General features: G+C 42.4%; 1 long non-coding RNA gene across 14 annotated transcripts; it reads right to left on the bottom strand.

Annotated features, from left to right (window-relative positions):
• Positions 1 to 250: 250 nt before the first annotated feature.
• LOC137835116 (uncharacterized) lies at positions 251 to 7,351 on the bottom strand. Of its 14 annotated transcripts, XR_016521823.1 has the most exons (6): positions 6,890 to 7,351; positions 6,335 to 6,576; positions 5,897 to 5,965; positions 5,665 to 5,726; positions 2,396 to 3,699; positions 251 to 598 (listed from the first exon to the last, which is right to left on the bottom strand). It is a non-coding gene; the product is annotated as an uncharacterized LOC137835116 (long non-coding RNA). The 14 variants fall into 14 exon arrangements; XR_016521826.1 differs by lacking the exon at positions 5,665 to 5,726 and having other exon boundaries at positions 251 to 594; positions 6,890 to 7,350; XR_016521822.1 differs by lacking the exon at positions 5,665 to 5,726 and having other exon boundaries at positions 6,890 to 7,350.
• Between the last annotated feature and the right edge of the window lie 5,764 nt (positions 7,352 to 13,115).

Consider the following 13,115-nt stretch of genomic DNA (forward strand, 5'->3'; position numbering starts at 1 on the left):
ACTAGTCCATAGATAAAATCTACTCACACATTACCCACCAATTATATTCCATGGGTAAATTCGTATATAATCCTATATCCATCAAAATGTCTATTCATGTATTTAAATAAATGCCTTTTTTAACACCTATATAAATTTAATGTATCCAACACATATACAAGATATACTTATTAAACAATCTATTACCAAACATCATCCAATACACCTAACATAAAAGAAAAGAAAACTCATTTAATTTGGAATTCAAACATAACATAATTAAAGTCTCATCATATAAAAGATAAACTCAAGTCCACTTGAAATATCTATAAAAATCCAAACAAACTTCAAACATAACTAAAGATACATAATTCAAAAGTTAAGTGAACTTGTAATATATTTTGCAATTTAAAAAAACTACAAACATAATCCTAATAGCCTACATAATCAGTATTGTCATCTTCTTGTTGCCTAGGTGGTTTCTTTTGCCTTAGTGGTTGCTTTTGCCTTGGTGGTTCTTGTTGCAACGATACTTGTTCATATTGTTGTTGAACGACACTTGGTATATCAGAAGGAAGCACGATCCCAACAATCAAAACCTAAGAGAATAGGTACCTAACTACATAACACAAAATAAAGAAAAGGAAAATGTCTTTATCAATCAATTGTCAAATTCTAATGTATATTAAATTAATTCTAACAATTTTCCCTGTTTCCTCTTAATTATGTATGAATCAATTCCTTCCAAAAGACATCAAAAATTGAAATAAAAAATATATTTGAATATTTTGTTTAAATGCCACCTTTGTGGTTTTATTATAGGTTGGCCTAAAAAGGTTATAGATTTGAATTCCAATTCCAATACATCACAAAAAAGAAAAGAAAAAATGTAAATGCATTTGAAACATGTCCTCTAAAATGTTTCAGGTGTTAAAATCAATGCATTATGCCATGTTGCAGTAAAAAAACAACATTGGTTATTTTTCTTAACTAAAAAAGAGCATAATATATAGCATACATTTTATGACTTATTTAATCTCATCAGTAGCGATCTAGATATGGTCACAATAAGTTAACTTGATTCATAAATAAATTAATTTGTAGTCGAACCAGCACTACCTAACTCTTAGCCTAATCACTACTATCAACATAAATAAATTGTTATATAAACATACTCATATGCTTTTTTGGCCCAACTTTGATCTTCATCAAAAGTCCACCTTCACACAAAACAAAGAAAGCCTCGATAAAAGGCAATAATCTATGTGTTCCTGTAGGAAGAGGTGGTGATGTAGAAGAACCTTGCAGATTCTCAGCAACATTTATGTTTGACATGTTAGGAGAGAAAGAGCTCTGTCCAAGTTGCATCTCAGTAGAACTTATACAAACTCAGTTATTGCCACAATGGCTCAAGCGTAGTGTTTAAATTCCAAATAGTTGCTTGATCATCATGTTGATCCACACCATTATTAATATCCATCTCACTCACAGTATTAAGTGAAGTGAGTGAACTAAGAGCTTGCAGCACACGTAGAATGGTTGCACCAACCATAGAATTGGTGAAAGAAATGCATAATAGAATGAAAAATATAATCACCGGATCGTGTATTTTGCACTAGTGGATATAGAATGACACGGATTCATGCAGGAAAAGCAATATTCAAAACCATCTCTAACTATGATATGAATCACTAGCTTGGCAAATCATATTGAACCATGCAACTCTAAGAATTATAACATGACTCCTAAACAATAATAAAAAAAATATATACAACAAAGATGTGGTTAATTTGGGTTTGAACGGTCTAATAAATTGGACAAGAAATCAATAAATTACAAATAATAAGTTAATATTCCAAGTAATTAAAACCAATTAATTTTTATAAGAACTTGCTGGAAAAAAATACACATCTTTGGATGTTCCAATATTTGGGCCTTATCTTATTTTAGTCCATGTACTTGAAAATGAAAGTCCACTAGATGATGGCAGTAGAATGGAAAGAGATTAAGTTGTTAGAATGACATCAATTTAAATTATATATGAAACCAAAGTACTAACAAAATTATCTCTCACTTTGTGCTTGTTTTGCACATAACACACCTATTTGTTGGAGTCAAAAGTCTCTTATAGAGATTATCTCCTGTACACAAACTACAAACAAATTCATAATATCTAATTATAAAGTGATGATTTTATTGAATAAAAATATAAAGTGGTGATTTTATTGAATAAAAATATAAAGTTATTTAAAAAAATTAGTTCATAGGAATTTTTCTAATTTCTTTAACTCCTCTAGCCCAATTTGCAACAAGCCCAACTAAAATTCAGTCACGGAAAAAGAGCCAACACAGGGAGCATCAGTAAAAAAATTCATGCATTTGTGTAGATCAATTTAACTTGTCAAAGATTACCCACTTGGTTTAGTGGTTGCTGCTCAAGATTTTGGGGAAGCTCAAAGTTATTGTTCCGTCCGGTTGACCGGGACGTCTTCGTGCGCGACCTCAACCGTCAGCTAGGGACTCCTTCCCACTGGTTGCCTGTGGATTCCTGCAAAAAAGAGGACAAAAAGGCGCCCTAGCGGCCGTGTGCACTCCGACGCTCAAGTCAGCCAGCAAGAAACACCAAAAACTGTCCACCTACGTGTCTGAGCGCCGCGTATAGCACTCTGAAGGTGGTAAAAGAACTGTGTATATGTGTGTGTTGTCTCCTTCAGGCAAAAATATTTCCCAGTCACTTGTACGTAACCTTCAAGCACGAGCAAGCAACTAGAGAGTTCTCTGGTAAATTTGCCGAAAGTTCCAACCCTTTTTCCAACATTCTCCGCGCTATTTAAACCACCCAAGCATTTAAAGCGCCTTAAAGCGCTTTTAATCACAAACGTAACGAACTCATTAAAGCGTTTAATTAGAAAACGTAGCGCATTTAAGACGTTGAAACGCTTGGGAGTCATTATAGTACCTGAATGCTCGAAAGGGAAACTGTATTGAATGACTTTTAATTACCTGGCACCTGACTAAAGGGTGTTTCCATTCTGGCATGGCCGTCGTACACGTGGAGGGCCTCACGACGCCATGACCCCATCTGGGGGCGCTTCTGCCCACCTGGGGACGTTTCTACGTGTGAGTCCTCCTGCTGAGAGTGCTACTGCGCTAGGGGTGACTTTTTGGGTGCCAACTCATGCCCCCAAGTATCTAGTCACTTACTTTGAGAGCGTATCTGCCTTCCTTTTGTACCCTGCACCCGGTTGCCCTGGGCGTGACTTTCCTCTTGAGTCGTATCTGTCCCACGGGCGTCTCTGGGGCGGCAGGAGCACTTCACGAGTCAGGCTACCCTTCACTGGTACTATTACTATGGCCTTGAAGCCACCTTTTCCTTCTCTTTATCGCTGCCCCGTGCTATTGGGACCTGAGGCCTTCCGACGGCGTCGCTCCCTCCATGGTCTTTCCTACCCATGGGTATCGGGGAACCACACTGTGATTGCCTTGTTTTTACACTGTTTGATCTGGCGACGCCCTGGTTGGGCGACGCCTGCACCTAGGCGACGCCTTGCCTTGGCGACGCTTCCTCTTGGCGATGCTGGCACTTGGCGTCTCTCCACCTAGGCGACGCCTTGCGTTGACTTTGACTCTCCAGCCGTTGACTTTGACCTTGACTTAGTCAACGCCCGGATACGGGACGGTACAGTTATTAAGACTCAAACCGAGAAGAGTAGATCCTAGCTGCACAATTCACAAACCATGTATACTTGTAATAAGAACATGATAATTTATCTTTCAAAACAAATTATTAGCTATTCTAAAATATTTATATTGAATATAAACAAAAACAAAAAAAGAAGTAAAGAATAGGTAGAGATAAAGGTGAAGCGCAAGAAAAATAAGCTAGGAAGTAGTATATATACAACATAACATGGATGGTAATTAACTTACAATATTTCTCATGGAGGGTTCCAGAGTTCAGTTCAGTGCATTTGTATTACTAACACATGCCTTTTTCTGAATTTCTAGCAAGTTTTTCAATGCAATTTTGTCCTCCGTTTATATAGATTTTATGGCAGTCACTGTACCGTCCCGTATCAGGGCGTTGACTAAGTCAAGATCAAAGTCAACGACTGGAGAATCAAAGTCAACGACTGGAGAGTCAAAGTCAACTCAAGGTGTCGCCCAGATGTAGAGACGCCAAGAGGAAGCGTCGCCAAGGCAAGACAAGGCGTCGCCAAGGCAAGGCATCGCCTGGGTGGAGGCGTCGCCAAGACAAGGCGTCGCCTGAGTAGAGGCGTCGCCCAACCAGGGCGTCGCCAGATCAAACAGTGTAAAAGCAAGGTAACCGCGGTGTGGTTCCCCGATACCCATGGGTAGGAAAGACCATGGAAGGAGCGACGTCGTGGGAAAGCCTCAGGACCCGATATCTCGGGAAAATGATAAAGAGAAGGAAAAGGTGGCTTCAAGGCCATAGTGATAGTACCAGTGAAGGGCAGCCTGACTCGTGAAGTACCCCTGCCGCCCCAGAGACGCCTTCGGGACAGATACGACCCAAGAGGAAGGTCACGCCCAGGATAACCGGGTGCAGGGTGCGAGAGGAAGGCAGATACGCTCTCAGAGTAAGTGGCTAGATACTTGGGGGCATGAGTTGGCACCCAAAAAGCCACCCCTAGCGCAGTAGCACTCCCAGGCAGGAGGACCCACACATAGAAACGTCCCCAGATGGGCAGAAACGCCCCCAGATGGGGTCATGGCGTCGTGAGGCCCTCCACGTGTACGACAGCCATGCCAGAATGGAAACACCCTCTAGTCAGGTGCCAGGTAATTAAAGATATTCAATACAGTTTCCCTTTCGGGCATTCTGGTACTATTAGAGCTCCCGAGCGTTTCAGACGTCTTAAATGCGCTACGTTTCGTAATTAAGCGCTTTAAAGAGTGCGTTACGTTAGGGAGTAAAAGCGCTTTAAGGCGCTTTAAATGCTGGGGGAAGTTTAAATAGCGCTGAGAATGTCGGAAAAAGGGTTGGAACCTTTGGCAAATGAACGAGAAACTCTTTGGTTGCTTGCCCGTGCTTTAAGGTTACGTACAAGTGACCGGAGAAGATTTTTGCCTGAAGGAGACAGCACACACACACATACACAGTTTCTTTTACCACCCCCAGAGTGCCATACGCGGTGCTCAGATACGTGGGTGGACAGTTTTTGGTGTTTCTTGCTGGCTGACTTGAGCGTCGGAGTGCAAACGGCCGCTAGGGCGCCTCTTTGTCCTCTTTTTTGCAGGAATTCGCAGGCAATCAGTGGGAAGGAGTCCTTAGCTGACGGTTGAGGCCACGCACGAAGACGTCCCGGTCAACCGGACGGAACAGTCACAGTTAATGAGATGGTGTGATATCATATATGCAAATATATCTTCCCTTTCTTCTTTATGATACATCTATACGTACAAAGTAGGCGGTCCAGATTTACATGCATGCTTAAACAAGTGGTTTAACTACTATTATAACCATTACTTAATACTTCTTAGGCATAAATGCATTCCTGGCTAATTAAGTGATAACATTTATCAATTTGTGTAGCTTTTGAATTGAACCTAAGGAAAGAATTGTAAAATGCAAAATAAAAATCTCTAACGTGATCAACTTGCATGAAAATACTAACTCTTGCTGACCTAATTTACTTTAATAAAAATGTTGAAAATACTAACCCTTGCAAAAATTTAATATGCAACAACACTCCCTTCATAATCTTTGAGTCACTTGGTTTTACCTTGGAATAACACCAAAAAGTGGTCAACAGTAATATAAGTCTAAATAGCATGAATTTTTACAACATTTTTTTAAAGAGAGTTTGTGTGTCCAATAAATATATAGGTATAATTTTCCAACACATGTAACTGGAAAATTCCATGGGATATCCATGCTTAAATGAAATAATACCTTGATCCAATCATGAAGTAGAGAAATAACTCTTGCATTCTCCTAGTTCATCCAAAGTTACTATAGCTCCTGAAAATCATTTAAAATATATTTAGAAAGATAAAAATCAGAAGAACAAAACTAACATCCAAAACTTATTTTAAGAGTAGTTAGGATCTCTTGGTTTTTTTTATCAGCTAATTAAATTAAAGGGGATACTTAAGCGACCCTTTAACAAAAAATGCAAAAACAACAAAGATGTTCTAATCATCTATGCCTCTATTACAACCCTACACTAGTGCTTATAACAGAGAAATGCATTAGCAGCTAAGAATCCCTTTAATGCATCATCAGTGCATAAACAAGACAACACTATACTCCACACATTATGCATCACCCTAAAAATTCATAAAGCACAACACTTTAATTACATAGGACAGAACCAGTGGTGACACTAACAAGTCAGAGGAGCATTATCCAAACTTCACAACATGACCATGATTAGGAGGGCCTCTGGAAAACTCCCACTAGAGAATGATGTGATTGGAGGATATGTAACTATAATACCATAAAGCATGCCACCTTCCATCAGAATTCCACCGCAATACGAAATGACTTAGCCATGATACTTCCTCGTGCATAAAGATATGTGCCTGTTTTATGTGTGGTAGGAATTGATTTCTAGACAACACCTGCATCAACTGCATAGACGAATACCGCAGAAAATATAACAGTTTAAGGCTCCTTAGTGTAAAACGCAGGTAATAACCAGCCATCAAAGGAAAGGATGAGCAAAAAACATATTTCATATCTAGATAGAGTGAACAGCCGCATGTCCCAGGGCAAGGTTAAATAACGTTGCTACAAATTCCTCGAGCCTACTCTCATATATCACAAAGTATATCATAAATGATTTTGTGGTTTTTTTCATAATGTTCAAAAGGGGATTGTATGGTAAAACTGAAATCGAGAAAGAAAAACTCAAAAAAATTTATTCCAATCAAATAATCTTACCTCTGACGGTAGGGTTTGACTCGCCAATGGATGCACTATTCTTTGCCACTTCACTACTTCGATTTTTCAAAGTTAGGGTTGGATACGAAAATCGTGTGCTCTCAAATGGGGAAGCTTCGCTCTCAGATTTCGATTTTGGGTTTCGATTTGGCAACGAGTTTCATACATTGGATTTGGAAACCAATAAGCTTTGGGATTTCGCTTTTGGATCTGGGAACAAAGTTCAAAGCTTTAATTTGGAAACATGGTTGAAAGTTTTGATTTGTGAACGCAATTTAGAGGTTTGATCTGGTAACGACGTTCAGAGCTTTGGTTTGGAAACAACCTTCAGAGGTGAGATTAAGAGGTTCAAAGGTGTTCTCATTCAGGATGGGCATTTGTTTCTGAAACCAAAACATTTTCAAAATTTTCCAAACAAAAAAAAAGGGCGCTGCGAGAAATTTAGTTTTAAGGGCACTAGGGGAATTTTTTTAATTTACCCATGACTTATCTTTTCCCACGAACCTTTAGTGGTAGGTAACCAGACTTACTTGATTTTACCTACGGACATAGTGGTAGATAAAAAAAATTTACATACGCAAAAAAGTTGGTGGGTAATTATATGTAGGTAATTCAGTTTTTTCTTTAGTGAAAATGCACCAAAGATCAAACAAACTCAGATTAAAACTAGACTCAAATCAAATCAAGAAACCAAAATTATCAAAAACAGCACTACATGGAATTGATGACAATTTAGGAGAAACATGACTAGACAAAACACAATTGGATTTAAAAATCAAAATGACTCAAGACACACAATATGAACCGATTAGAATTGCAAATAAGACACAAATAAACCAAAAATAGAACAGCAACACAAATCTATATGGATCCTACACAAAATTTGCAAAATAGAAGCTCAAGAACAATTTGAACACAATGCACCGATTGGATTTCCCCAAACAGCACCTAAATCAAATTAAAATGTAAAAAACAGCAAGACAATATGGAAAACTTGAAGAACAACACGGAAACAAGATGAACACAAAAATTAAAACGAAATAAGGCACTTAGCTCTTGAAGATCATGGCTTTAGATACCAAATGATGGAGAAGTGCCTTCATTGTTTGTAGAATTGTTGGTGAATGGCGGAAGCTTCATGGAATGAAAACGAAACAAGGTCCTCCTAGGAGCTATGGTGACCTTGAAGGTGCATGAAAGGTATGGATTGAGAGTGGTGAGGCCAACTCTCTTTGGTAAGGGGGATTTGTGAAGATCAATAACCTAACCTAAGAAGTTTTTTGGGCAAGAACTGAAATTGGCAGCAATTCACTAAGTATATTAATCTTGCATTTACATGTCCCAAACACCTCATTATATAGCAAGTGATGGCTGGATTTGAACAAGAGAATTGGAGGGAAATTCAAGTGAAAAAGAATTTGAAATTGGCACCTATTTTACACTTAGCACATGGAGCACATGAAGCATATTTAACATGTGATGGAAAACGTTTAGCACATGTTAAATATGGAATATGTGGAAAATGTGCCTTGGTTAAACATAACCGGCCTTGGTTAAAATTAAGTGTTTTAGAAATCCTAATTTAACCAAGGTTGGTTTTTAGGTGCCAATTTCATCTAAGGAAAAATTACAAATAAAATTCCTAATCTAATTTTGACAAGAAATTAAAGTCTACTCTACACTAGAGTTTATGGCATTTGAACATGTAAAAGAATGTCTTCTTGGATCCTCATGGCCATAACTCTAGGGGTTGGCCCAAATCTACCCTTTGGTGGGCTTGCATGTGGGCTTGTGTTTGGGCCTCTTCCATCATCTTTGGCTTGGTATTCCCCTGTTACCTAACCTGTGACCAGTAGGGAATCACTCTTCGCCAACAAACTCAGCGCACCCATCTCTTTGGCTAATAGCATGCCAACGATCAGGGCTTCATACTCCGCTTGATTGTTGCTGGCCTTGAATGCGAATCGTACGGCCTGCTCGATCAATAGCCCATTCGGTCCCTCCAAGATGACGCAAGCTCCGCTGCCTTGCTAGTTAGAGGACCCATCTACAGAGAGCACCCATCGGAAGTTGGCTTCCTATTGGTGTGCATCTGCCGAGGAGAGCTCTACCACAAAATCTGCGTAGACTTGACCTTTGATAGGGCCTTTGGGCTCATACTAGACATCAAACACTGATAGTTCTACTGTCCAACATACCATTCTTCTCGCGACGTCCGGCTTCTGCAAGACCTTGCGGATAGGTAAATTTGTCATCACTACTATAGTAAAGCTCTAGAAGTAGTCACGAAGTCTCCTTGCTGAGAACACCATTGCCAGGGCCGCCTTCTCTAGGGCCTAGTACCTTACCTCAGGCCCCTGCAATACTTTGCTCACAAAGTATATTGGCTTCTGCACTTGGTCCTGTTCCTGCACAAGGAACGAACTGATCGCCTGTTCTGTTACTGCGAAGTACAGACGAAGCAGAGTACCGAGTTGCGGCTTGCACAACACTGCGGGATTCGCCAGGTACTCCTTCAACTTGAGGAACGCCTTCTCACACTCCCTGGTCCAAATGAACCTGTTGTTCCTCCTTAAGCACTGGAAATAAGGGTGATCTTTGTCCCCTCTAGCTGATACGAATCTGGACAGAGCGGTCATCCGCCCTCTTAGTTGTTGCACCTCCTTGACCGAGATTGGCCTCCTCATCACGAGGATTGCAGCGCACTTCTCGGGCTTCACCTCTATCCCACGCTCGGTGAGTAGGAAACCCAAGAACTTACCCGCTTCCACCCTGAACACACACTTCTCGGGGTTTAGCTTCAACCTATATTTAGCTATTGTGGTAAATAGCTCTTCTAGATCAGCGACATGCTGATCCTTCACCTGTGAGGTCACCACCATGTCATCCACATAGGCCTGTACATTTCGCCCTATCATGGATGCAAGCACTCTATCCATCAGCCTCTGGTAGGTGGCAACTGCATTCTTCAGCCCAAAAGGCATCACTGTGTAACAATAGCAAGACAGCTCTGTCATGAACGCCGTCTTGCATTCGTCCCTGGGATGCATCTTGATCTGGTTATATCTAGAAAAGGCATCCAGGAAGCTGAGCAACCTCCAACCCGAGGCACTGTCCACCAAAGTGTCAATGCTTGGCAGAGGATAGGAGTCCTTCGGGCAGGCCTTGTTGAGTTCCGTGAAGTCTACGCACATCCTCCACCTTTCGTTGGCCTTCTTCATTAGGACCATGTTTGCCAGCCACTCGGGGTACTGAATTTCCCTGATGTGGCCAGTGCTCAGCAACTTCTGTGTCTCTTCTTTGATGACTGTCGTCTCTCCTCGTTAAACTTTCTCCTTCTCTGGCGCACAGGCCTGACCTGGGGGTCCATTATGAGGCGATGGCATAGGAAGTCAGGGTCTATGCCAGGCATGTCCGAGGCGGACCATGCGAAGGCATCCAGGTGTCATCCTATGACCTCGGCAATCTGGTCCTGCGTCGCCTGGCCCAGAGACTTGCCAAGCTTGAAAATTCTGCCACCGATCTCCCTCTCCAGGATGTCGCCAGCTGGTTCGGGTCGCCTTTCCCGGGAGATCTCTGCACGGACGACTCCTTCTTCACTTGGGGCCCGGGTGGTGACTGTGAACACCCCTCTCTTCATTTTGAGGCTATTATTGTAGCACCTCTTAGCCTTCTTCTGGTCTGACTTGATGGTGATCACCGTTCCTCCCAAGTTAGGCAGTTTCATTTTCATGTGCCTTGTTGATGCCACCGCCCTCAACCTGTTCAGTGCAGGCCTGCCCAACAATATATTATAAGCTGAGGGTCGTTAACAACACGGTACCTGATGTTCTCTGTGCGGGAAGCGACACCATCTGTGAAGGTGGTTCTCAGCTCTAGGTGCCCACTTACTTCCACTTGGTCTCTTGCAAACCCATACAAACAGTTGGTGTAAGGCCTCAATTGATTAGGAGACAACTGCAACTTGTTGGAAGTTGACCAGAACATCACGTCTATCGAGCTTCCCTGGTCCACCAGGACATAGTGCACCTTCCTCCCTGCGGTCACTACTGAGATCACCACAGGGTCATTATCGTGGGGGACAACATCTCGGAGGTCGGCCTTGGTGAAGACAAGGTCGACGTCAAGGGCCTGATCTGCCTCTTGCGCCTATACCATCATCATCGCTTGTGCATACTTCTTCCACTGAGAAGCGGTGCATCCTCCACTTGAGAAACCCCCCGAAATGGTGTGAATCTCGCCATGAACGGGCATCTCGTGCCCCTGATCTCCTCCTAGCGTTGTCAAAGTGTGGGCTCCCTGTAACTCCATCAAGTAGTCCTTCAGGAAACCATTCTTCACCAGTTCGTCCAACTGGTGTCCGAGTGCCAAACAGTTACGTATGGGGTGGCCATACGCTTGGTGGAACTCAGACCAGGCGTTCTTGTTAGGCCCTAACCTCTTGTCAGTCTTTGCAGGCATCTTGAGTCTCTCGGCTATGTTGGGGACAGCGATCAACTCCTTCAATTCCACTAGGAAGTTCTGCCTTGGTGGCACATCCTCCCTCGTGCGCCCCCTGGTTTGGGGCTTCCTGGGCTCGTAGGGCTGCTGCTTCATGGGGCCTTCTTCTCCGTCGTTGCCTCATGTACCCTCATGGGCTGAGGTCAACTTGGCCCTCGCGGGCGGGTGGGGACATCGTAGTCGCACTTCTCTGTGAGTTCCCCTTCCGCAACGATATGGGCTACCGCTCGATGCCTGATCTCACCGAAAGTCTTGGGGTGGCTCCTGATGAGTGACTCAATGAAAGGTCCCGGCATGATCCCCTTCCTGAAAGCGTGCACCATCATGTTTTCATCCTTGGTGTTCAGCCTCACCACCTGTGCCCCAAAACGGTTGAGAAATCCTTCAGGGACTCTCCCTGACACTGTCTTAGAGATTGGCGGGGGAGCCCGGTTGGCTATGTATTGCTCCCTGAACATCATAGAAAACTGCGTGAACAATGTCACATGCCGATCAGGGAGGCTGACAAACCAATCCAGCGTTGTGTCTGTCAGTGTACTCATGAACATCTTGCAATGCACTGCGTCGGAACCTCCAGTCAGAATCATCTGGGTGTGAAAGGCCGTGAGATGAGTCTCTAGGTCCTCTATACATGTGAAAGTGGCTTTAGGACCCACAAACGTGGCTGGTATCACGACGTCCATGATCGCCTGCGAAAACGACATTGGGAAAGCCTTGTGTGGTGTTGGCAGTGCTTTCTCCTCCACTACACGTTCCCCTGCTTACTGTTGCAAATTCCTGTGTAGTTCCTCCTTAGTCCTGCGCAGTTCTTCGTTTCTGGCTTGCGACGCAACCAGATCAACCTGTATACATTCTTGATCCATTCTTGATGCCGCCACCGTTTCTTGAAGGGCGCGCATTGTCTCTGTGATCTGTTGCATGGTGAATCTCTCGCCTCCGTTCAGTGCGACGGATCCTTGCCTCGTGTTTCTCATCTTGATGGATCTTCCTCTATGCTTGTGAATGGGACAAAGTTTTTAATTGTGCCCCACGATGGGCGCCAAATGTTCATGCCGGTTGACTCGATTGCCTTCGTACTCCTAAAGACGATCACACGACCACTCTCTCCCTAGGTTCGTGCTTTTCTTCGATTAAACACCCTGTACTTGCAAAGACAAAGGGGCGTCCTAGAGGTCATTTGCACTCCGACACTGGTGTGAATGAAACAACAAAAATACATTATTCTTTGACATTCTTAAGAGCAACTTGAGTTGGTCATGAAATGGCACTTTACTTAGAATTGGACCAATGTTCTAATTCAAGAACTCACCAAGACTTTGCACCAAACCAAAGCTCATATGGAAGTCCATATATTGTCAAATGGAATCAAACAACAAGGAATGAAGAACAAGAAATGAAAGCTGGACAGAAATGAAAGATTAAGCTACTGCACCAAACAGAAAATAGGAAACAAAGCTGGAAACGGAAATTCAAACGGTAGAAAAGCAAGTAAAACACTAGAAATTAAAAACTACCGAATGAAAATTGAAGAAAAGGAAGAAGGAGCACTTATAGAAGGGAACTTGCTGGATTTGAGACTTGGAAGAACAATTCACGCCACTTGGAGCCTTGATCCAAGATAAGTGAAGGAGTGCCGCCACTTGAAGCTCACCATTGCACACAAGATAAGGCAAAGGAAGAAGAAGACTCAAAACTCACAATTTCTCTCTAAATTTGAGTATAGTCT

The sequence above is a fragment of the Phaseolus vulgaris genome, chromosome 6, assembly GCF_051622355.1.
Source record: "Phaseolus vulgaris cultivar YP4 chromosome 6, ASM5162235v1, whole genome shotgun sequence".
Taxonomy (NCBI): domain Eukaryota; kingdom Viridiplantae; phylum Streptophyta; class Magnoliopsida; order Fabales; family Fabaceae; genus Phaseolus; species Phaseolus vulgaris.